Source organism: Bombus fervidus, chromosome 3 (assembly GCF_041682495.2).
Source record: "Bombus fervidus isolate BK054 chromosome 3, iyBomFerv1, whole genome shotgun sequence".
NCBI lineage: Eukaryota > Metazoa > Arthropoda > Insecta > Hymenoptera > Apidae > Bombus > Bombus fervidus.
In genome coordinates, this window is record NC_091519.1 from 17,418,205 (window position 1) to 17,443,956 (window position 25,752).

General features: G+C 41.6%; 1 protein-coding gene across 2 annotated transcripts in view; it reads left to right on the forward strand.

The window, feature by feature from the left end:
• Tpst (tyrosylprotein sulfotransferase) overlaps positions 1 to 25,752 on the forward strand; it is a 182,500-nt gene that overhangs the window by 95,173 nt on the left and 61,575 nt on the right. The window contains exon 3 of one of the 2 annotated variants that reach the window (XM_071999803.1): positions 23,276 to 23,399. The exons of the other annotated variant lie outside the window; for it this stretch is intronic. The gene's annotated coding sequence lies outside the window, so the exon portion shown is untranslated. The remainder of the gene's footprint in view (positions 1 to 23,275; positions 23,400 to 25,752) is intronic. 2 annotated transcript variants of the gene reach the window in all.

Consider the following 25,752-nt stretch of genomic DNA (forward strand, 5'->3'; position numbering starts at 1 on the left):
TCCACGATGTCCATCTAAAGGACGGCTGGAAACTGGGAACTAGATAGAGGTAGTTTGTTCGCAGGCAGTCACGACCGCCAAATTCATGAGGTTTATTTATCGCGGCTCGAGTTGCCGACCGGGCAACTTGAGTTACACGCTTTAATTTACAGAGACTCGCGACGAGACAACGCGTTTTTGCCTCCTCGACTTTGATATCTGACCCCTACGAGCCACCCCTTTGTATTATCCATTCTTCTCTAATAACATTTCCACTTCCTTTCTGCTACGATCTGCTATGATTAAACTCGCTACGATCGTCGAACGTTTGCCAGTCCTGTCGCGGTATTTTAAGAAGAGAATCTTAAAACTTCAAAAACTGAAACATCATGCGTATCGGCGAGATCATTTTCGTATTTCATTCAAACTGTGAAGATATAAGTAACGTTAGAAGAATATATATAACACGGTAGAAAACGTTCGAGAGAACGCAACAGACCCAATCGTCATACAGTAACCTTCTCTCGATAACTAAACCAACGAGCCGCGTTAACAAGCGTGATTCATCGAAAGGCAAAAGCGAGAAGCCGGAGAAGCGACGTCGACTCACGTAGAATTTCTTGAAGTGAACGGTAGCCTATTAAGCGGTCGTCATTGATCGAGGGCAGCCACTTCCGGTGCACGAGAGCATAGGATCTCGATTCTCTATCTTCTGCAAACCTCTAGCACACCCTTGTCACCTCTCTCTCTCTCTCTCTCTTGTTCTGTTTCCCTGTCTTCCTGCTGGTGTGGCTCTCATTATGCAGAAAGCACACTGTGAAACTGGACACAGTGCAGGGGAATATACCTGCAGGCGGCTTTTGGCGCTCGAGTTTGCCGACTATAGAACCGGAAATTTCAACGACCTCTTTCACAACGACCTACCCCAAGAGAAAGGCGGTCGTTGCTCGACTCACCAAGTATTCAGACGTAGACGAACGTGTATACGTGCCGCGCCCCGAGGTATGGAGCAATCCGCGAACCTCCGCATGATTCACCGGAAATCGTCTGTCGGTCTATGTTCCCGTTCCCGTTCTCATTCCCCCGATATCGACTGTCAATCCCTGTTCAACCTCTCTTCCAGCCTTTCGTTTAGCGCTCGATCGGGCTTCCTTTTTTTCGTGGATAAAAGTGCATTACTTCTCTTATTCTTCCTCTGTGTTTCACTTTCCTTAAAGGGACAAATCAAATGGGCGCTGTGTAGAAATTTCGTATGTTTATGTTTATTGCGTTTTCTCGTATGTTTACATTTAGAAATTTTACATAGAGATAACACAGATTTTTAAGTATTAGGTAACTTGCATTTATATTGCATATTCACAGACATCGAATATACGGTTTTAAGGTTTCGTCTATTAACACGTCATCGAGTGGTCACGAGCGAACTCGTGTTTTCATGTATAACGTTCGATCGTTTGATTTTGCATAAAATAGGCGGTGGCACGCGTTGTGTTTTGCATAAAATAACCGGTCAACTGTGTGTTAATACATTTGGAAATTTTCAATAGGGGTAATTCAGGATTTATTCATTGATATACCTATGTATATAGAAATTTCACATACGAGTAGAGACGATAACTAAATACAGCTGTAGAACTGTTACAAAATCAATTAAACTTTCTTTACACGAAACTATTTCTCTTCGTTAAGAAATAAACAACAGGTGGAATAAAATTCGCGAGAGAGATAGACTCACGCGTCGTTTCGATTTTCTTTCTAGATCAATTTCTTGGAACGATTATATCGGACTGAATACTCGATGGAGAAGACTTCCGCGCAACTAGTCACGGGTCAGTCGCGTAGAAAATCGTGGTAATTCCGTCAGTATTTACTCGTCGTTATTGCCACGGCCGAACACGAGTTCCTAGCTAACGATGACCGGAGAACCTCATGGATGCCCAGTATTGTGTCAGAGCTATGCTATTTGCAAACCTGCTAACGTTATTTGCCTATCTTTTAAATCGTCTCAATGTTGATTTATCGCGTTGAATTCGCTCCATCGCGATCTTTCTGACTCAGCCGTCCAGTGTAAATCGATTGTTGCTTTAGACGTAACCGAGCTCTTTCACTTCCCATAAATTTTCTCTTATTTCTCGAAATTTCCCCAAGGAAAGGTATCTCCACTCTTGCTTCGAGTTCTTACTTTGCTGTATACAGAGCATTTCAGGCGTTCTGATCAACTTTTGCATAATACTGCGGTGCATAATGTTACGTAAACAAACGTAGGTTTGTTTAAAAGTATATAAGAAAAAAATACGAAGGTTTTTGCGTGTCTCACTGAACTTTTATGCTTTTTGAAAAGACGTATAAATGTCAATCTTATAATAAAAAAGTCAATCACCAATGGTTCTGGGGAAAGGAAGAATCTTCACGCTTATTTAAATCGATAATACTAAAATAACTCGGTTGAAAAACTTAGAACATCTTGTATAATGTGAAGAAGAATATAGGAAAGTAAAAGATATCGACTTGCCCAGGTCAACTTACCCAAGTTCATTTAACCGTAAACCGACCCGCTGACTCACAACTCTAAACTTTATGTTTCCTCGGGATACCAGAAAAGTTTTACGTCTGTTTAGAGTAGGAGATCTCATCGATCGGATTTGCCAAGAAATCAGACGATAAAACTGTCGCGATTCGGTGACGATATAATCAAAGACGTGACCAATTCCTGCCCGCGACAACGAGCCTCGATCCAACGCCCGTTCGTCGAAAGGTTTTATCGCGCTGCCTTTAAACCTTTTACGATTGTACGCGATAGCGAAGCATCCAGTGGATTCTAACTCCTGGATCTCTTTCTTCTTCGACTGCAAAGCTTCTTAACGTCGATCTCGCGATGCTGATTTCTGCATCGGTTCGCGGAATTAGCGATAGTTAGTCTTAAGCCGAATTTACTCGGCCTCGGGAAAGTATTCAAACACTTGTAGGAATCGTTGCATTGTTACGAGACTATCGCGATACGACGCGTACACGTAATACAAACATAAACGTTTTCGACGCTACGTTGAGATAGTTTCGCCAGCTACAATTGGATCTTCACTGTTAAATCTCTTTCCTCCTTTCTTCGTTCTCCGACTGTAAACCATCTTAACGCGAGTCTGGCGATGCTAATTTATGGATCATAACCGGCCACCTCTGAAGCAGCTATGAATTATGGATCGAATTAGAGCAGACCTCGTAAAGCGGTTTAACACTCGCATCAATCCGGAGAGGACTAAAAAGATCTTTCATCGGGTTTACGAGCTCGCGACCACACGTGCTGCTCTTCGCACCTCTCTTGTTGGCGAATAAAACGGACGTATAGCGTACAGCGGTGGTACGTGGTTTGCATTCGAGTCGCCGAGATTCCTCTTCGCCGCGAACGTCTTGAGCCGCGAACGTTTGAACATTGTCCGTGGGAAACGAGATTATAACGAGTATTCGCATTTACCGTAACGACGCGACGGGCCGACTTAGAACGACCCTTTATCCGGTTAAATTGCATTAATTCAACGAGAGTACAGCAATTTTGAGTCTGAGACGCGATCTTCGCGAACTCTTGTCACGTGCGACTTTCTTGCCTTGCTAATCCCCCTACAAAAGCTTCCGAACTAATAAAATTTTTACCTGTTTTTTCTAGTTTATGTTCTTTATATGGCAAGTATTGTTTTTGGGGAAACCTTTGTACAATTTAGGTAATTGACACTTTACTGACCGCTAGCGGTTCAACAGCATACGCGCGTCCGACCGGCAGCTCAGGCGCAGATTCTCCCTGGCGCCGGCTCTGCTTCGGTTTAAACTCTCCAATACCATTCTTTTCGTTCATCGCGAACGGTAAGTTTTTCAAATTCAAAAATCAACGCAACTGACGCAACTGAGCAAGGTACCTTAGTACTAAATAACAAATTATACTGCTCAAACAATGAGAAAGATCGTCGGCGACAAAAAACTGATTAATCGGCTATCGGTCGATAAAGTGTTAAGAGAACGTGCGTTTGCGACTATACTTTCTATATTAAAAAACAAGAAGCGATTTTGAATCGATGTTGCACGATTCGTAACGAGGTCTGGGAATCCTCGTCTCCATATTTCAAACGGTCGTTCTAACTCTTGAAACACGCACACGCTACAATACCTGACATATTTCATAACGTCACTCATATACAATCTCCTGTCCCAACGGTACTGTAATGAATCATTGGGATTTGTTTGTTTTACACGGAGACTCAAAGCAGTTTACACTTGACCCAAATTATAAGAAATGTTTATAAATAGAGGCGGATCGATGGTACTTGAGCTTGGTGGAAAGTGGGCCAAGTTGCTGGTGTAAATTGACGTTGATTACAAACTGTAATTTCGAGCCTCTTCGTTCCTCCTTCAAATACACGAGCACGAATGAAAATCTGACCCTTTGTTCCGTCATTTTTGTCTCCGGGTCGCTCTCTTGTTTCTCGCGACGGATTTCTTCCCGCTGTTCCACTTGCAAAAATTAACCCTGCTTGCCCCAAAAAAATTACCCACTGGTATACTACGATGTTATAATAATCCACTTTCTTTCTAATTTCAGCTGCTCGAAGTAGGAAATTTGAGATAAAAATGTCGGTCGATTGTTTTTAGAACAAAAGTATATTTCCATTGCAAGAGCCATCTGGGCTAATAAGTTCCACGATAAATTGCTATTTTTCTTTCTTCGTTTTCTCCTAATCAAGATAACATACCGCGAAAGAAGTAGCTTAGGGAACAAAAGCCAGTCTTTCGTTCGCTACTTTGTTACAGCTCGTTATTTCGAAGATCCTTTAGTTGGCCACGGAGTTTTGTTGCGCTCGTCGACGTCCCGACAGTTTATTAGCGGCAGGCTGCGGTAAAGTTTTCGATCGAGACCTCGAACACTGGCTTTTTTCAACCCGAACAACTTTCCAAGAAAATTCTCCGTGTAATTAAAAAATGCGATGCACGGTTTCTGTAAGAAGATCCTCCGATAAGTTCTCCTCTATTCTCGCTATACAAGAAGTAATTTAACGCGTTTCACGAATTCTATATTACATCCGGACTATATATTTAATATCTAATTCAAGAGAATAATCGTGGCACATTTTCTCCTACAAATAAACGAGACAAAGATACAGACTAGATTAATACTTGGATTACGAGGGCTTTGACAATCTGCTCGCAGAGATGAAAAGTCCAGACGCACGAAGTTCGTAAAGGAAATCGATACTACGTGTCGCTGTATGGTCAGACACCGATCAAGGTGCGTCACGATTATAGAATTACTACTTGCTTTTCGACTGTTTCGACGATTTTCTCGCAGAAACGAAGGAGACAGAGATACGAGATTTTTCAGGAAATCAAGTAGCACGAGTCACTGCATTATCAGACACGAGCGGATGACGACGATACGAGTCAGTCCGACTTTCTCCCATGAAAATTTCATAGCTTCCTGTGTATTTCCATCAGAAATCCCGGCATTCGGATCTTTCCTCTCTCCTGCTCGTAGGAGAAGAGCCTGTTTAATATTCAGAAGTACGATCTCAAACAATTTTTCCCAGACGTTTGTCCCAAATATTTGTTCGAATCTTTTCTTCCATTTAATCACTGTGTACTTATCACGTTCGTTCTTATCCTGGGAGCACACGATCCACAGCTAACCACGATGATCTATAACGCTCGAAAAAAGTTGGCCAACTTGGCGGATCCTCGTCGTCGTTCCGTATATCCCGTCGAACTTTGCGCGATATTAATCACCGACGATGGTCGAGGGACTTGTCACGCTCCTTTCCCTTTGCCACACGATATCGGCTACGTTGCACGCTGATCTTTCGGATGTATCGTCGCATTCGAGGCGAGCACGGAGTGCGAGAAGAGGACGCGTATGAATAAATTCAAGGCGACGAGGGTTCTCGAGGTCAGCTCGCGAGGGCTTATCAAGCAACCGCTATCGAGCTTATCATCTTTTATTCAGAATAAGATTTCGCGATACGGTGACGAGGATCATAGGCTGCGGTAGATTGCCACACAGTTCGCAGAGCCGATTATTTAACGGATAAATGAAACTGTGTGTTTGTTAACGCTAAATATCCTTAATAAATGTATAACGCATACAATGGCTTACAAAAGTGTTGGAAGTGCTTGTAGAAATATTTTACGAACCCGTATAACGTATTATACACGTTGTGTGTATATATATATATTTTGTGCTGTAGATTTTCGCATCGGTTTCAAATTTTCCCAATATAATCACGATGGTCGTGTCTCGTTACAGTGCCAGCGAAACTTCAAATAACAAACTTCGTATAACAAGCACAGTATATTCGTAAAAGGTTTTCATTTTCGCGAGCAACTGTATAGGCTGTCCTCGATCTCGAAAGCGTATGGTTGAGGGCGTAAATCGAACGTTCCGCGTCACGCTCGTATCAAGCACGGTGGAGAATGTCCTTAAAGGTCGTGCTCGAACAGCATCTCCTTGGCTCGAAATAAGATTAACCTTCCCGTTCCCCGGAGTTTCAGTTTTCCGCTAGACCTGCCCTGTTTCCGCCAGAAGCACCGCCGCATACGTAAATTTCATGAAGCCGAAGCAAAGAGGGAAAAATAAGGAAAAGAAGAGAGAAGACAGGGGGGAACGTTTGGTGGAAGTCAATAGGTTCTCCGTTCACGAGCTTGTTTCACATCTTTCGTCCTGTGTACCAGCAGATTTTTGAACCGAGACGAGTGGAAGGAACTGAATCTACCGGTGGAATCGTTAGACGCGAGACTCGAACTCGAGAAACTCGGGTAGCTTCTGGGATATTGGAATTATTCTCACGTTGTTGTCACTCGATTCTTCTTCACATCGGTGGAGTTACTCTGCTGGAAAGCGAACGGGATTTCGATGGACGGGAAATTGATTGTATCTCAGCGGTTGTTGTTGCTTTCTTTTTGCGCTTCGTTCATCGATCGAAGAGATCACTCTGCTCTTCTCTTAACGACATACCGCGAGAAAAGTGTGAAAATTAGAGCGAAAATTTAGAGACCTGAGTCTCTGTAATTGCTTTGTTACAGAGAATTTTTGCGTTGAATTATCAGTTTGCGAACAAGAAAGGATTTTAAGAAAGCGAAGAGTCGAAGGATCGACGGAGTCGTTGAAGAATTCCGATAGGCGGAATTCGAAAGAGTTTACAACGAGGAGACAATGAGAAAACGTGTGTGCGTTTCAACATCCCTATAAGATATTACCTCTCGCTATAAACGTAGTACACGAATTTAAATTTCCACCTTCGATATTTCTATACAATTTACTATAATCCATAAATCTCTGTTTCGAAGAACCATAGTCGATATTATATCGCGCGAATAGCGTGAAAGAGAAGAAACTGAAACTGAATATTCCTCGCAGAGCTGTAAGAGCGCGGAAAATTCATGAACAAACACGCTATCGTTCACTGGCGGCAAGGATGAATAGAGCGAAGGTAGCACGGATGGAAAACGGAATATAAAAGTCGCCATCAATAAGGATATCGCGTGGAAAACGGTTCGTCGACGGTGATGGAATAATAGCGACTATCTGTCCAGAATCGCGAGTGAAAATCCTGAGAGGCGGAGAGGGTTGCAGTCGCGGTTTTATTGGATCGTTTGTTTCGCTGGCGAGAAGGAAACGAATAAGACGGGGCAGAGAGAGAGAGAGAGAGAAGAGAAACTGTGCGGGGGCATGTGCGTAAAATAGCGTGGCTACATCGACTCGAACAGAAGCTTACCCGTTTTCCTGTCGAAATTTGCATGTTTCCGCAAAGCATCGAAACAAGAAGCTCGTGTTGCCAGATCGGAAAATCAGGTGGTTGTTTTCGTGTCGTGTATTTACTTGCTCCGAACAAGAAGAGGGAGAATGCAGATTCTAGCGGCAAGAGTAGTCACCAGATATTTTTTATTTAACGCGTTCTTCGTAAACGATGTACGGTAATATACTTAAACGCTTCGTGATCTATTTTGCCACGAGACATTAGCAGGTTAAACGATCAAAAATAAAGAACGATCCTTCTCGCGAATTTCAACCACGTTTTCATGGATAAAATTTCAGTGAGCCGAAAACCTATTCAAAGTCACAGCGATCCGATCGTATTCTCTTAAACGAGAACCGAATGATACAGAAAACTCTGTTGAAAACGCATCGCGAGTCTTGGTGGAGCAGCGAGAGATGGAAATCTACGCCGCGACAAAGCATCCCATCGCACGCTACGATCTTAAAATCCGACGGAATCCGTTCAGTCTGTTCCATCAGCAGCGAAGAAAAATTCCATTGTTCGCGAGAATCTCTCCCCACCCGATGCTCTTTCTTTCCGTCCATTTGCCAAGCGTTTGCATATTCCATTCGGATTTGCCGTGAGTCGGAAGCGAGACGCGATCGTTGTCCCGCGCAAGACGGTATTTTATTCCCGTCGGTCCGGAAATCGACACCGCAGCTTTCGTGTTCCAGGTGCAACGCTGCTTTCGTAAACGCAATCGCGATGTCCCGAAACGAAAGGATTATTGGCGTTCGGTTCGCCTCGAGAAGCTGGAAAAAGGATCTGTCCGTGTGGAGAATGGAATCTCAAAGGTGCTGAATTATTGGCTATCGCGAGAGTCGACCATCGCGACGATTCCGAAGAAATCCGACTGAGTAGAATATTGACCATCTTTCTCACGTTATTTGGGACAGTACGTGTCGGTTTCGAGTTAAGGAATCTGACTTTTTACTCTATTTTTGTTCATTTCTTTTTTTTTCTTTTTAGATTCGCTTTCGAAAATTTATTTATTCGCTTGTTTGTTTGTGTTTTCGTTTGCTGGTTCGCTCGTTCGCCGCTCGCTCGTTTATTCGTTTTATTTGTTTACCTGTTTATTAGTCTCGGGAAAAACACTTTAACTGTAAAAAGATCCGCGTAATACACAGTGGCTACAAAAATTATTTGCCCACTGGCGCATTTATCGTCGCGTTTATGTAGCAGTTAATTAGATCAAACTATAATAAATTTCGTATTGTATTCTTCCTCGTCCATGTACGACTCGTACGATGAATACCAAGAGAAACAATTGATTTACAGGCTTTGACGTCTCAGTTCAGTTTAGCGCGTCTCGATTTACAGAATGTCGTTCCAGTTCGTTTGGAGTGGAAAATAGGTCGAACAGCTCTCTAAATCGATTACTCCATTCATCGTAGGAGGCGCGAACGCTTTGATTCCAAACTCGGCTGCCGGTCGTTTCCATAGCGAGGGGAAAAAAAATCGATAGACAACGACCATCTTTCTTTCGAGTCTGACACACGTCAGCCCGCACATCGATCGTCACCGACGGAGGAACGAGTGTCGATAATTCTTTGTTCGTCAAGGACCACAGAGGAATTCGTGTCCCGCCCTCGATTCGGCCTCGACCGACCACTCGATTCCATAGATCACCATCGTCCACCGTTTTTTATCCTCGATTTATAGCCTAACGAAACCTGTTAACCTAACGAAACGGTACTAACGACAAGAATTTTTTATAATTACGTAGAGAGCGGCATGTCTCGTTAATTTCATTGATCTCGCTGCAATTGATAGTAACGATAACGTAGCTAGCGTAAAATTATTTAGAACTTTTTTTTACGAGAAATCGAAAAAATCTACGATAACAAGTTGTCCTCTTTTCAAGCCACGTTTAACCATTCGGCGAAAAATAGGCGAAGATGTATATCACTTGTCCAAGTTCCTCGAATCTCTACTATTTCAAGAAACTCTGGAAACCCATTATTCTAGAACAGAGAAAGAAGCGAAAAAGCACCGCTTCTTACCAACTATTTCTACGCACAGTTCGAGAAAACGTTCTAAAGCGCTGTTTCTTCCCGACTATCTCCACGGCCTTACGCACAGTTCCTTTTTCTTAAATCTTCCCCGACCCCGTACTTTGCATAAGTATCATCCCGATAAGGAGTGATAAATTGCAGCCAGCTTCGTTATTTCGAGGACCATAAAGAACACAGAGATACCTACTACGTAGAACATTATCTTCAACAAAGAATCTTCCCTCGAAAGTATGAGTCGAAACGAATGCAGAAGATATCTTTGTTGAGAACGCCCTGGGACTCTTACACTCTTCTACGGTTACAATGTATTTTTTAAACGAATAACTCAATAGAGAATAGCGTATGATACGTGCCTTTCGACTTATCAATCTTTTTATTCCCCTCGTTATTACCATTGACAACGTAAGGCAACATAGAAGACAAAACGAAACGAAGAACAACCACCGGTTCTTCGTTAACGTTCTCATCGTATTAGCGGCGCGAGCAGAGTGCAGACTCCTCGAAATACGAAACTCGACAATCGTACTATGTTTTCGTCTTGAAATCGTCACACGTACGCCTCTACACCGTCGAAAATAATCCTGATTGTAGGAAAGGAAGCGCATCAAGGGAATAGAGAGGAAACTAAAAGCGTCGTACGAAACGGAAAAATGGTTTGAAGATTCAACGCCTGTTCTCCTCGGGCAGCGCCTGGTCAGCCACTTGCCAGAGGCACCCGACCAAATTAGAGATTCTTGGTTGGATTAGGAGATGACTGGAATCCGCACCGAATCCACCAGACTTCCACTTTTCCCTTTTCGCTTTTCTCTTTCCTAACCAAGCCAACGAAAAGACGTATCCGCGGGGATCGAGTTTGCTATTACCGTGTCATCCGGATTTGTTCGCCGATGCAGATCCCTCGAAGGGAACGACACGTTGCTTGGGTCGGATTAGAAGAGTTTCTTTCGTTGTTTCGGGATTACTAGTTGGACGGGATCCGCGTACAAAGAACGATATATTGTTTTCTAGTTCATTTATCGTACGGAACTCTTTTCATTCGATACTTTTGCACAACTTTCAGTTATTTTCTTCTCTTTCGGAAGAGTTTCTTTTATCGTCGTTGGAGATTTCAACGTCCGTATCGTTTTATATAACAAATTTCCAACATTATAATATGTAATGTTACGTAATTTACCATGCAGCTTTGTCAATTGAAATTTCATTTATGAATCTCGTCATATAAATCGTTAGAATCATCTTTCGTTACATAGTTATATATGAAATTGCGTACACGCGGATGAACAAGTGTAAAGCTTCGTTGAAATTCGATTACAATTAATATCTAACAATTTTAATTAATTAACATCGTCAAATTTCCCGAATCTCTCAATTTTCTAAAGCAACTGTAAACCCAAATCCGAAAGGTGTTAACTGAACCGTGGATCAGCGCTTCTAGCGGATGATCAAGTCATTTCTTAGAAATTAACTGGCTCAACTCGGAAGAAGATTAATCGAACGTAAACGAGCATTCGAATTAAATGGAAATGTACAATTTTGTCGCGTCGTCTCGCGTCGATTCGCAATTTCAAGCGTAAGTTTATTTCAATTAGGTAGAAAAGAGAAACAGGTGATCTGGTAATCGCGTTATCCCCAAGCGAGTCTCTGTCTGAAAAACACATGCCAATCTTTCTTTCGCCAAGGAACGCGTAAAACAATTTCCTCTGTAATTAACGGATAATTGTTTCTCGATATATCGGCTTGTAACGATCCGATGAAATTCCTCGCGATATCCTGGCGATTTCTTATCGTATATTCTTTTCTTGTCGCGTATCGCAGGAAATATCTGGCAATTTTTATACATATTTTCAGATTTTATCGACGAATAACGAAATTCAGTACGAATAATTCGAAACGTTTGAAAAAAAAAAAATAACACCATTCATAGGGTAAATAATTTTCTTTTAACGACGTGATGCGAACCAACTTCCGCTTTCTGTGGCATCCGCGAAACGACACGGTCGATTACCATCGAGAAACGTTACCGATACCATTCAATTCACTCGGAATAATCGCGTTGGAAAACACGAGGCTTCGCACGCTGAGCACGTCTCGCGTGGAACAGTGATTTTGACCATCGAGATCGTGATTAAATTCCGCGATCGAGGCTAGTACAGGGGTGAAACACCGGAGGACCGTGATCGTTGGAAAAGTCACGCATCGAAGAACGCGACGAAACTGCCATGTGAATTAACAAACCGGCGAAAAGCGACGCATTTATAAAACTATGGCGACAGAAGAGGTCTGGAGTGATGGCGCGATCGAATTCGCGATAACGTGGAAACACAATGCACCGCGGATTATGGGAGAGCGTAACGGCCTCTGATGGTCAGCTGCGATTAATCGATGCTCTTTGAAGCTCTCCTATAGCTGCCTACTAGCCAAAGAGTAGGGAAAATCGAGCTTGTTGAAAGCACGAATTGATCGATCGGTAATTGGATAGGATTTGTTATCTGTAGGGATGCCGTGGATGAAAAAGTTGGGAAAAAATGGAGGAGAACAGATGGAATGGAAGAAACGAGGGCAGATTTTCAGAGAATTATCGTCCAAGTTTGTAAAGCTTTTCTTGGTTATGGCAACGTGTTACGAAGGGTTGAAAAGAATCGTAAAGAGTTATGGAAGATTACAAATGTTAAGAAGCGTCGCAAAGAGCACTATTTGAGAACACGTGGCAATCTACGAAAGAAGAATCGTTTCATGATCGAAAAATCTCCACATAAATGATCGTTAATTAATCGATAATTAAGAAACAGGGACTGATCGATACTTTTCGAATAATTGATCGCGACTATCCTCGCGTGTAATCCAAAGGCAACGCAAAACTTGTAGGAAAAATGGTTTTTTACCGTGGAAAAAAATTCATTACTGCTAGTAATTTATAGTTTGTGTAATTCCGTCGACCATATTAATTCTACTGTATAAAAGGCTCTTAAACCAGCAGTGATCACACACACACACACTCGTATTTCCCACGTTCTCTCACAGTTGCAAGTTCCATTTACGTGTCTATGAAACCACGACACGATACAAAGAATAAAATATCCTCCTACTATCTAAGTTACTTGCTTTCAGTGGTGGCGAGGGAATGGACAAAGGATCCTGATAAAAGGTAAATTAGGGATGAGAAAAACGACGTGGGGACCATGGTATTCGCGATTGTAACGATATTTCGGGCACAAAATGTTGGATGCTGTAGCATGTATCCCGAGGGAAAGACGTCGAGTCACGAAGCTAATTAACGGAAACCGTAGTATGTACATTCGCGTAAACATATCCTTGGAAATCCATCCGTCCCGTTCCCGTAACCGTAGGCGTGCCCAGCCACCGTCTCTTTCTAGTCTCAAGCGTCGCGACGCGATCTGCCGCGCGATAGTAAACTCGCACTAATTGAATCGTACCGGTGCAAAGCCAGCGTGCCTCCTAATAAGAGCTGCAAATACATTAGCATCCAATCTCGATGGGAACTGGAGGCCTGATCCGGATTATAATTCGTGGGATTCTACGTTGAAATTCCGTACGATGGTTGTTGCTTGCTATCCTATCGATTCGTCGGCGAATCGCGAAAGGAACTTTGCTTCTTTGTTCAGGTAGCTTTTCGTCGTATCTCGATGACCGTACTTTTGGTGAATGTTTCGGTTAATGTTATTAAGATACGTACAATTTTGCGTACTAGACTAGATTAGTCGCGTAGTAGTGACACGCGTATATGAATACGAGCGTAACTGTTTCGTTGGTAGCGTGGTACGGAGGGTGGTGAGACAAGGAGAGAGCCGAGACGCGTGCAAACGTATATCGACGAAGATCCTGGAAATCGTTTATTAAATAAATCTGAAACTATTTTAATACGAATTCTAAGTGTAACCTTAGCGTTCCTTTGCTTTCATTTCGGTAACTAAGATCCAGAATTCTCAACAAATGTTAATCTTATAGTCGATTTTGTCAGCGTCGCGAAGCGTGTCAAGCCGCGGCTGTCTAACCGCGAAAATTTTGTAATCTTCTGGTTGCGAAACTTAGTTACGTATCTTTCTCCGCAAAGTCTATAGTAATTCTATTCGGAGACAATTCGCTTTAAACATCTCCTTACTTCGAAACGACATTAAAATCAGAAAATCAACAAAAACGTACTTGTCGTGTTAGTTCTCTTAGGATCTTCGTATCCATGCAATAAAGATTACCATCTCTCTGGTGTTTGAGATTGCAGAGTTTCGGCTAAGAGGATTATACCGTCCTGGGAATGGGGTGTTATTTTGTAATTATATGGAAGTGAGTTCTTCAGAATTTATAGTTTGTAGTAGAATTTATGGTTCGAAGTGGACTTTAATGTGTATAAAAAATACAATTACAAGAAAACTCTGAAATTGAAAAAGGAAATATGCGACGATATTCGAAGAAATAAAAGAGCAGATAAAAGAAGGATAAAACAGCGCAATTTCCGCGATATTGGTAATGAAAAAAAGGAAAGAGAAGGAATTCAAATCGAAAAGCCAGAAAATCCATAAAAATAAAACAGTCATACTGAATTTAATTAAAGTGTAAACGAAAACTCGCGTTCCAATTAGATTATCTCTATTATCTTCCAATAACCAATCCACTGTCTAAAATACTTTCTGTGAATACGAATTCAAATTACAATTAGTTCACATCACTGCTCTCTCTCTCTCTCTCTTTCTCTTTCTCTCTCTTCCCCCCACCCTCGATCTATTCTCTAAACTTGCAAACTTCAAATAAAAGAGATCGCGTCAGAAGCAGCAGCACCTTCAATTTGATCGAAATGCAAGCGAAAACTCGCGTTCCAATTAGATCGTCTTTACTATCTTCTGAATTTTTCTTTCGATACTTGAAAACTCGCTGTAACTACGAATTCAGCCCGCTACAGGCCATTGCTTTCCCAATCTATCCTCTCAATAATCACAAACCAATCATTTTTTTTCCCGATAAGAAAGAAAAATCCCTCTCTTGCCACGGAACAACCTCCATCGTGATTCGAAGAAGGCACACCATCCTCGTCGTTATCGGTAACGAGATTCCTCCGGAACGGTTGCCGAACAAGGGTCCCGGGCTTGTTACTTTGGAGAAGTCATCGAGAGGGAGACAGTCGGAGACGAAAAGACGACGATGAACGCGCGTCCACCGCGGTCGCTCTCGAACGTTATCACTTTCCAATAACACCGGACACAAGCGTTGCTCTGCATTAACAATTCAATTCCATATTTCCCTGGAGCCGACACGACTGGCGCGACCGGACTCCCGTCTCCCCAGGGAAATACGTTGTTAGTTAATGTGGCCAGATCCAGACCACGTGGATCCCAAAGCAACGCCCGTTGTTCTCATTATTGGTTCGTGATCCCATCACGAGACTCGTAATGCAACGGACGTGTTTCCGAATCCCGTTACGTCTCGGACGTGACGCGCTCTCGCAAACCAGTACAGGAGATGTACTCCTCGTATCCCCTACCAGACAGCTTTACTGTTCCCTACCGTTTTATCACCGACTTCCGATAGCACGAACGTTTGTCCAGGATACGGCAAACGAAGCAGGCAAATCCTTGCGCTTCGTTCGAATGATGAAAAACGGAGAAAACGATTACAAGTAACGATCTTCGAATTCTTTTCCTTTCATCGGTGTTACGCCACGAGGCTTACCATAGGTCGTGTTCCTAACCGTCGTTCGTGGTACTACAGTAAAAAAATCAGTACAAAGAAAAAATCGAAGAGCAATCAGTATCATTTGAGGATTTTCAGATTCATTCAGACGAATAAAATGCAGATCGTTTAGTCCAAGGAATACATCGAGAGATATCATAAAGTCGGGTCGAATTACTCTAACAAACCAATTGTATCATCGTTAAATAATTTGTGACGTGTTCATTATATAATTTTAAATATTGTTAAATATACAAGTTTTATTTTAACCCTGTTAATTCACTGTTAAACTCGTTTGAACTAATTCGCGGCGTCGATTATCAGAATCGTAGCGAGAATTTACGCCTCTCGCTGACACGCTTTACGCGAACGATCGTAACAATTGGAAATGGTCCTACAACGCGAAGAACGTGTACACGCCTATAAGACAGTTAAAAAGTTAAAATAATGTGATCGATGTTGGTGGTGGTTTCACAACCAAAACGCAATATGATCTTCCAAAATCAATGTTCGTTCCAGATCGGATTAAATCCGAGAGAAAATTTATAATATTATTATCCTTAATTTTTCCAATGCAAATGTATTTACATGTGTAACTGGTCGCAGCGATTGCGTTACTCGTGTTAAAATTAAATATCTAGTTTCCTATGCACAGAGGGAAGAAGAGATAGATAGAGAGAGAGAGAGAGAAAGAGAATATAAAGCAGCCCAGGAGCATATCGGTATCAGCTCGTTGCAGATCCATTAATATCCGGACAACGCAGAGCGTTTTACGATGCAAATGTTGAAACACGCTGACTCGGTGTAATCTGTAAGCTTCAGCTCGACAAGGCAGACAAGGACGTAAAAACACCACCGAGGACGCATATTAATATCGTTCGAAATTTACCAGCGTTTCAATTTTCGGCCGATATAAACGGCGCATCGAGATCCCGCGTAGACGAGATCTTTTATTCTTAAAAACGTCTCGCAACAGCCGCATACATCGCTGCTTGGCGCTGATAAAGGGAACCGTCAGCTACGTTCTCCATTTTCCAAGCAATTTTTTAAGGATTAGCAGACAGAATATTAAGTCCGTTTCATGGATAAAGACACAAATTCGATCGATGCGAACGAACACGTGGAATACCATTTTCTCTTCGCTACATTCCACGATTTCTTTGATATCGGACTTCAATGCGCATTCTTCTTCCGGTTTTACTAAATAGAAGGTATTTAGTATAATATTCCAAGCTTTTATCTCGAGTCTTCGAATATTTTTTGTATCTCAAGGAATTGAAAGCAATTCCTATACTGTTGGCTGTTTCGTTCGAGAGCAATCTCGAAATAAGATCTCCGAGGATAATAACTAGTAATCGATATTTTAAAGTCGCGATTGTCCTAGTTCCTTCCTTTATCTCGAAACCAATACCAGCTTTTTAATTTCACGTAATATCTTTTGCAATTGGCTCATAAAACACGAATTTTCTCGTGCACGACGCACATCAGTTAAATTAAAAATGCACGAGGATGGAAATCAACGCTTTGAAAATTTCTATGAATTAGTTACGGATTTTTAACTCGCGAAAGTATCGTTCAATTAATTTCATAATTAATTAAGTCGCAACTGTATTTTCCGTCGCGATAAATTTTCACCACAGAAAAAATATACGAATCACTTCGGCACCTCTTCTTTCCCAAATATATCATCGACATCCTTCGTGAAACTGCATCTCGGCTAATAACTCGCAATCTCGCGACAAAAACCGAACGTTAAGGTTCACCAAGAAGTTCGCTTCATCAAATATATTACGGAGATCCGAAATCATATTCGAGATAGTACTCCGCCGACCAATTATCGGTAATCGATTGATCGAGTGGCCACTATGTTACGTGCAACTGCTACACTTAGCGTCGATATATCTTGTAATCAACCAGTTAACGGTCATCTATGCATTAATCTGCGTTAAGTTATAACGTGCTTGTACCTCACCTTGTCTTTTTATACGGAGATCCCTTTCTCTCCGATGTAATCAATAATGTAACTTATTTCTCCCATCATGACATAATACTATCAAATTTACTAAAAATTCCCTTTGGACAATGTAGAACAGAATGGCGCCTTATGACCGAAGAGAAACATCTATTCTAGTAGAATGTAATTGAAAGCTGAAAGAAGTTGTTAAAGCCCAAATCTTTGGTGTTTTAACGTATCGTTAACACGAGTTAACTCTTGTCTTCGTGGCCAAACGTTGCCGACCGGCCACGTTTAACGTAAACTCGTGATGCGTTTTTTTTCGCAATCACTTGGTTGTTCTTCGAATCACATTCGCAATCAGCGTCGTTTTCTCAGTGCGCTGTTGGAAATCATACTGAGGTATCGTCGACGAGAGACCTAAGAGATATCGGGCGAACCATAAACAATGTCGCGAGAAAGCCTAAATGCCGACAGGCCTATCGATGTATCGTCGGTCCTTCAATCGAATAGTTAGGCGGAAAAAGCCTGCGCGACCTTGGCCACTGGAGGGTGCTGGACACGTGCGTGGTGGAGCTAAGAGAAAAGACAAAGGGATGCTAAGAGAGAAAGACGAATTAACAGTCAGTGTTAGTTGAGAAGTCAGAGAGTGCGAATCGCGTTGTCGAGAGAGCGTGGTCCGCGTGAGAGAGCGTTGGAGTCGTGGTGACGAGAGTTGCAAGTTAACTATTTAGTTGTCTTAATTATAGTACGTTAGTTCGCGTTAAACAACTATCGTTTCCTGTTTAACCAACACCTGTTTAATCCATTTCATAATAAATAACTAACAAATAAAGATCCTACAATACAGTGGAATTGTTGGTCAGCATAGTGCATAGAGTATGCTCTTCAAAAGGAAAACGCGGCTAAACTAGATATATTTGCTAAAACTGTTGTGTACACGTAGGTGATTGTTACACTGTTTATCATACGAAAAAGAAATGTTAAACGTTGAATAATAAATTTTATTTATTAATGTTTATTTATTAAAGTTTGTTTTACTTCCACATCCAATTACGAAATAATCGGTTACATGAGATAAATTCTCATTAAAATTGTCGGTCAACAATGTGTTAATATCACGATAAACGATATTTGTAATATTACAAACGGGTGCGTGTGAAAACTAAATAGGAAGACGATTTTGGTAACGTGGAATCGATCGACGTCGTGCTGAATTTAAAAAATGCTCGCTCGGAATAAATGAAAAATGTAACACGTTTTCAGGATAAATAAAGTAAAAGTTATGTCACCGTGAAACGAAAGTAATCGCGACTCGTTAAAACTTTCATCGTGAAAGAACACCGTCTTAGACGTCTGTGTTTCTGTTGGTCTCGTCGACAGCTTGCACCAACAGGCAGATGAAACGTTCGGAGACAATGATACGAGAGACCGCAATCCCTTGTTCTCGAATCATAGCGACGCTGAACACGATTTCCCCCGAGCACGTGTCAGTGAAATAAGACGACAGACGCGAAGCTTGTCGCTTTCGCCGCCGACGAGGTACATTCTACTTTAAACGTGTGGTGCAGATCGCATCATTGAATGCCGTTATTATTCGCGTGCGACGACGCGACAGAAGCACGAGCTGCGGAGCTTTTGAAGCTTTCGTGCTCTAATTATCGTCGAAAGGGAGCCTTTTGTACAAATCCATCGAAAGCTTGTATCATAAATCCTTTATCGGGATTCCTACGATGCAGGGATTGCGTCTTTACGATGTTAATAGATTACAATCGCACCACATCGAGAGAATTCGTTTTGAAACGTAAGTCACAAGAGTTTATTTTGCTAGAAAGTTTTGCCCAGGATCAATGAAACGAATAAATTTTGCCCGTGCAACGAAATTTGATCGTCGTACTCGAAGTATAGAACTTGTCTCGAAGGAATGAAAAATCACTCGTCAACTTGGAACGATGCGTTTTAGAAAAATGTAATTTCTGAAATTTCTCCAAAAAAATTACGAATCCATCATTGCCACTCTGATATTACCAACGTTAATGTCGCTCATCCTTCCATAGTACTCGATCGAGATAGATCTAACTTTAGCTGCACTCAGCTTAGTTTAGAAACTGTGCCAGCGAATTCGAAGCACGCTCGGCAAATCTCGAAACGTGTCGATATACAGCATTTATCGAGGACGCGAATGTGATAGTAAACGCGCGTGAAAACCGTGTACGTGTTCCTTACGGCACGTTATCGTACCGAAACGATCTTCCTACGTTCGTTAGCTGGAATTCGAAGAAACGAAAGATCGAGGAAAATAGCGTGGTCTGCCAAAATTTCGCTCGGGACGGCATCATCGCGTGTATTTTATTCGTGTATGCACGTAGCATGGGCGTTATCGCGCGCTTTTCAGCAACGCACGGTCTGTACGAAATATTCTGAATCGCTATAACCGTGTACACCATGCACAGTCGAGCGCAAATAGCTTTTAGGAAAGTCACTCTTATAGTATAAGGCGAGGCAACGTTAATGATACCTGCTCGCATGCAAATCCTTTTCTAGACTGAGAAGTAATTAAATCGGCAACTTTATGCGGCAATATACGCTAGGAAAATTGCCGTGGATCAGAGACCAGGAAGAAAAGCGTCTGTTCCGTCTTAACACAAAAGAACCCGCGTGATCTTAGTCGGCGAAACTCATAGCACGATCACAAAGGAAGGAAAATTTTTCTTCTCGCTCGATGGCCGAAGACGCGTTATATACTCGGTGTTTCCGAAGAGTAATTTAGAAATATACAGTTGGCCGCGAAAATATTTCAGCGTTTATTATAAAAAACTTTTAATCTATATATTGCGTGTGTTATTAGATTGTCCGGAAAGTGTCTTTCTTTCGCTAACGTGTTTTTTACAATAGTGTACCTTCGTACAAACGTGAAACCAAGTCTGTGAAATGTCGCGGTGTTTATCTCAACGGAACAAAATGGATCGTACGTAATTCGAGGAAATAATATAAAACGAAAAACGTTGCGCGTCTATTATTTCCTCGTAAAACGAAAGAAACTTTTCGGACAACCTAATATATAAGACATCGCGAAGTTTCATATTATAACAAGACACGACGAGTTCAAAACGTTTCCCGTAACGCGTGTTACGTTCGTGAGATACAATTATTCACGCACATCGGCTCGTGTCAAAGTAGAAGCAACAGAAAGTCTGATTCTTGTTCGCTTTACGAAGCGCAACGAGAATTTAACGCGAGACCTTTCGCAAATGAAAGTGCGATCGAGAAACGTAACGACGAAAGTTTAAAAAGTTCGGCAAAGAGCTTCGAGCAGCTTCTCCTTTTCAGGAGGACCGTAATCGTGCCCTTTGTCAGCCTAATTTATTTCGTACGAAGCAGCAATCTCTCATAACTCCATTCCAAGCTGTATCCTGCCACTGTTTTGCGCTCTTTACGATTCGCCGCTCGTCGCAAGACGAATTTCTATTTTTCCCCCGAGAAAAATCTAGACGTCGGATGATCTACTAAATTTCTCTACTGTTGGTTCTGCATCCTCGCAGATGCTTGGCCAAAACGATTTCGACCCTCGCGGGAAATTATATCTAAGGATGGTGGAAAAACCTATGACAATTCGTTTGATTCGTCCAAGAAATTTCAAGTTTTTTTATTCAGTCTCGTTGTTGCTGTTCGTGCGACGATATTGGCTTTGTATAATTGACGGATTGAAAATGTTAAGCTTATTAGATGTATGAACGGAGGAACGCGTGGATAAATTGTAAAGTAGAAAATATATTTTAATACGGAAGTGTAAGTACAAGTAGAAATATAATTCGAGCTGATCCCGATCCGCACTCTAGCAGGGTTACCCTATGAATGAAAGCCCCGAAGCCGTCGTCGCCTGTATACCGTCTTTGGTCTGCCTTCGTCCCAGTCTATTGTCTATACGCTGTCGATGGTGTCACGTCGGAGACACAAAAGATCGCGAAATTAACAAATCGCCGGTGATGTCCTCGCGTCGCGGCACGAACGAACGATTCTTTCACGAATAGGGTGAAGGAAATAAAACTTGATACGCAAAGATTAAATTTATTGGAGGCATCCAACAGAGTGACGGTTACAACAGATAGGTTCGAAATACTACTACTGACTGTCTTTTCGTTGGTTTGGGAAGGTCCCTCCACCGAGGACTTAGTCCCTTTGGAGGGGGTCTCGTTAGTCTATTGTTTCAACAGATGCGACATGCAGGGTGTTCGGTCTATCTGGTTACTAAGCGGATGGTTTTCTTGAGTGTGTGACAATGGCTTCGGTGCTTGAGAAGACTAAAAAGAACAGATGTAAAGTTTTCTTAGAAGCGGTGATTATTTCAAGAGAAAACCATAAATTAAGATTTCGAGTATTTGAAACATCAAGAATATCGTCCTCAATTGTGTAAGTAATTCTAAATTTATTTTCTGCTACGTTTGGAAGAAAAATCAGTAACGTAATATCCGAAACAAGAAGATAGAAATAATATACGGTGGAGTAAGGAAAAGTAGGACGAATGCTTTTCGTAGGGATTTGTAAAGAAAGGTCGAGGAACGCGTTGAAAGCGACGCATTCATCTAGGAAATACGAGGGAACCGCGAATATTCGCAACGGCGTATATCTCGATTTGTCTGCAGTGTCGATTCGAGATACGCTGAGCGTGCAACATTAGTCGATCGAGGCTAAAATTCCATTTGTGGAAGAACGGGAAACGGAGCAGCGCGTAATTACTCGAATCAGAATCAGACGGATCTCAGAGTAACGAGGAAAGACAGCCGGGGATGCATTCGAAATCGAGGCTCGCGAATCAGCTTGTTACTTCTCTTAGAAACGTGCGTTTCAAATGAACGAAATATAGCCGTCTCGACTTCTGTACGTGAGAATTGATCGATTTGCTCGATAGCTTCGAGTCGCGGATACAAATTTTGTAAAATATCAAATTCGTTTTTAAATTTTTATCGAAATATCGTACATGGACATTGGAAAGTTAATTTCGACGTTAGACGACGACAGAACGTTATAAAGTAACATTTGGTCGATCGTGAGCAACAATAGCGCGATAAGAGGTAGTACGAAGGAAAGAAAAGTTTGTCCCCGAAGGAAAGAAGATAACTGACGTAGACAGATAGAGGATAAAGTTGATTGATTACGTTATTTTCGATTTTGTAATGCGTTGAAACGTTGCTCGCGTCGAGGATAATGAATATTGATGATGACACGCGTCCAACGAATAACGATGCGTCAATTGTGTCAAAATTATAATTGTGTTTCTGTTTCATAGAACATATATATCCCACCGATAATTACAAATGTATCCTATGAATTTTAACGCTATTGTATTACTACGCCTACGTCTGCACACAGATTTTATATATATATATATATGAAGAGAGAAAGAGAGAGAGTAGATAAAATCATACACCTTCTCTCTAGTGTTTGATATCGCACTCTCTTTCTCTCTCTCTCTAAGGAAGTTATTTGTTATAAAACAGGAAATAATGGTTAATTAACGCGAATTAAATACAGTGATGTGACACAACTTGTACAACTTAAATGGATGATTCACAATTCAACTCACAACTTGCAATTAACAACACTTCGTCCTACAACACTTCTCGACTCTGCACTATCAACACTGTTTTCTTTTTACGTGGGGTACGTCGGGATTTTTTCCAGGGTATTTTCCTCCGATGAATAGTATTTTCCTCCTTTATACGAAATTATCGTTTTAAAAATGACACGAGAAATATCCGAATCTAAGTACGATCGTTGCCAGATTATTAGCTCTTAATGACGATTAATAGCGCTCAATGGTCACGTGAATAACACGAGGACGCTGTTTTCTGTTTCAGATCACGAGGTACGCGAACGATTTGCTTTACGACGAACGAGCGCGTGAAGCTCCAGATTTGTTATTCAATCTTCCTCGGCATTCGTTAAATTGGCCCAGGTGCTTCTCGAGGGGCTATAAAAATGGTAAAACACTTCTGGAGAAACGTAAATTCCCATTTTGCGCGTCTGACCGAGCCGACCAGGCCGAGTTCACCGCGCGCCAACTTATTCCCCCATTTTTCTTAATCCGATTAAAAAATGCTTTACCCGAATTAAAGTAACATAAATTGCAGCGGAGTGGTTCCTTTAACAACTTTATTTCTCCAAAGCGAAGATGTACAGTAAGACATAAAGAGAATTTACGCTTCTATAACAATTTTATAAAACTTCCGTCTATTCTGCACATACATATTTTTTCATATTCTATGGGGAAAAATATCACGATTTTATTTTACGCTCGGTTCTGTAATTAAATAATACCGCAGAAATTATAGGAACGAGCGAGAATTATTTCCTGAAGAGGGAAAATCCCCGGAGCACTTGTTGAGTCATTTCGCGTCATAATTGCCCGCGCTAGATCTCTCGAACAAAATTTCCACGCGGCCATTTTCGAATAACCCACCACTTATGAATACCGAGCCGCGCAACTTTTTTAATAATAATACACCGCTAAAATCTCAAACAAATTGCAATTTCCTGTACGTTCTGCGTTTAATACGAACGCTAACAAAATACCGTTTCGGGGGCAGAGCATCTTGAATTCGAGTATACAGGGTGATTCACAGAAACGAGAACACCTAAAACATACATATTTTATTTATGCTTCATCGTTGCACGAAAAATCTTCTCGGGGCAACGTTGCATTTTAAGAAACGCGCGTAACGAGAGGGAAACTTTCTATACGGTATAGACTCTATTATCATCTTAAATAAGAATCGAAGCTGTATTTGAAAAAATAGGTCGCTGCTTTTTCTCTCCATTATTCCGTATAAGATTACGAGACATCCATCGAAGTTGTGTTCCTCTTTTCGTCCTACTTGGTAAATTCACGTTATCATTCGCGGATCCACTGACGACTATATTAATATTCATCGTTGGTGATTTATTCCGCGCGAGAGACGAGTGGCCAATCGGTGGCCGCGAACAGGGAGAGTAGGTGCAAGAGAGAATTGCGCGCAAAAAGGGGTTAAACGGGCTCGTCAATGGTTGCGCCTTCGGCCTAGTTTCCGGATTACCGCCGAGGTCACGGGGGTTCATCCTTCCTGAAGAACTATCGAGGTAACGCTGAATTTCGAAAGGGACTAATTGAAATTCCTGCGCAAGATTCCGCAAGAGGGTGAAACTGCAGATCTCTCGAGTCGCCGCAGCTCTATCTTTGAAGTTTCTTAGTTTTACTTTTTGGTAGTCTTAATGCGAGATGCATGAAAGGAGATGGTCTACTTTTCGCCATGATCGATACCGTGAAGTATTTCTTCTCGAAAAGGTGCCATTTTTTGTCCGATTACTTTTCAGCTAACGTTCGCAGAATTTTAATTCAGCGCTGGATAGATAGGCGTCTTCTTACGATTGTAAAGAGATTATTTCGGAGATTGAGAGCGTCTTACGTCCCATTTTTTTACAGATTTAAACGGCGAAGGACCTTCTCTCTCTCTCTCTCTCTCTCTCTCTCTCTCTAATACCTAAATTTGCAAGATTACAAATTCAAGAGTTTGCCGCAATAAGAAAGTAATTCAAATTCTTTACGTAATGTTACACATTCTGGAAGAAAGGAAACGACTCGAAAGACGATTTGAAAGAATTAAAGCGAACGATAATGGCGAAAAGACGAGGGAATCTCTAATTACAAACAGAGATGGAAGGAAATGAAAAATTCAGTTCGATCCTGGCCACAGGCAGACCTGGGGTACAGGTTCTTCCTTCCGTGTAATCTCGACGCGCGCGTTTATCGCACGTATAAGAAGATAATGAGCCACGAGTACAATGAAACAACGGAGAAAGAAAGCGGCAGAATAATTTAGTAATTGCGCGGCCAGCGAGCGTGTAAAAGGTTTCATCGTACGGTTAATGTTTTAGCGAGGAATATTTCTCAGCTCTCTTAGTGTCCCTTTTAATGCTACGTCGTAAATGAAGGGCGGCACGGACAATATTGGAGCGTATTTCTGGTGTTGCTCGAGGAATCGCGAATTATTACGATAAAGACGGTGTAACCATCAACGCGTGTAACGACGTAATCATCGACTCTCGAAATATGGATACGTAAAAAAAAAAAAAAAAGAAAAAGAAAATACTACCGCCATAAATTCTCTACAAAGCAGTGGTAATCAGAGAAGTTAATGCGCGTAGAACGAAATTGCCGCCTGCTTTGCAATTTTTTACGTGACCTTTCCTATCCGCGTACGTCGTGTCATGTTCCCAGGTTAAAAAAGAACTTGTTCGTTCAAACAGAATTAAAGGAAGAAAAGGACACGATAAAAACGTTACCATCGAAAATGTAAAT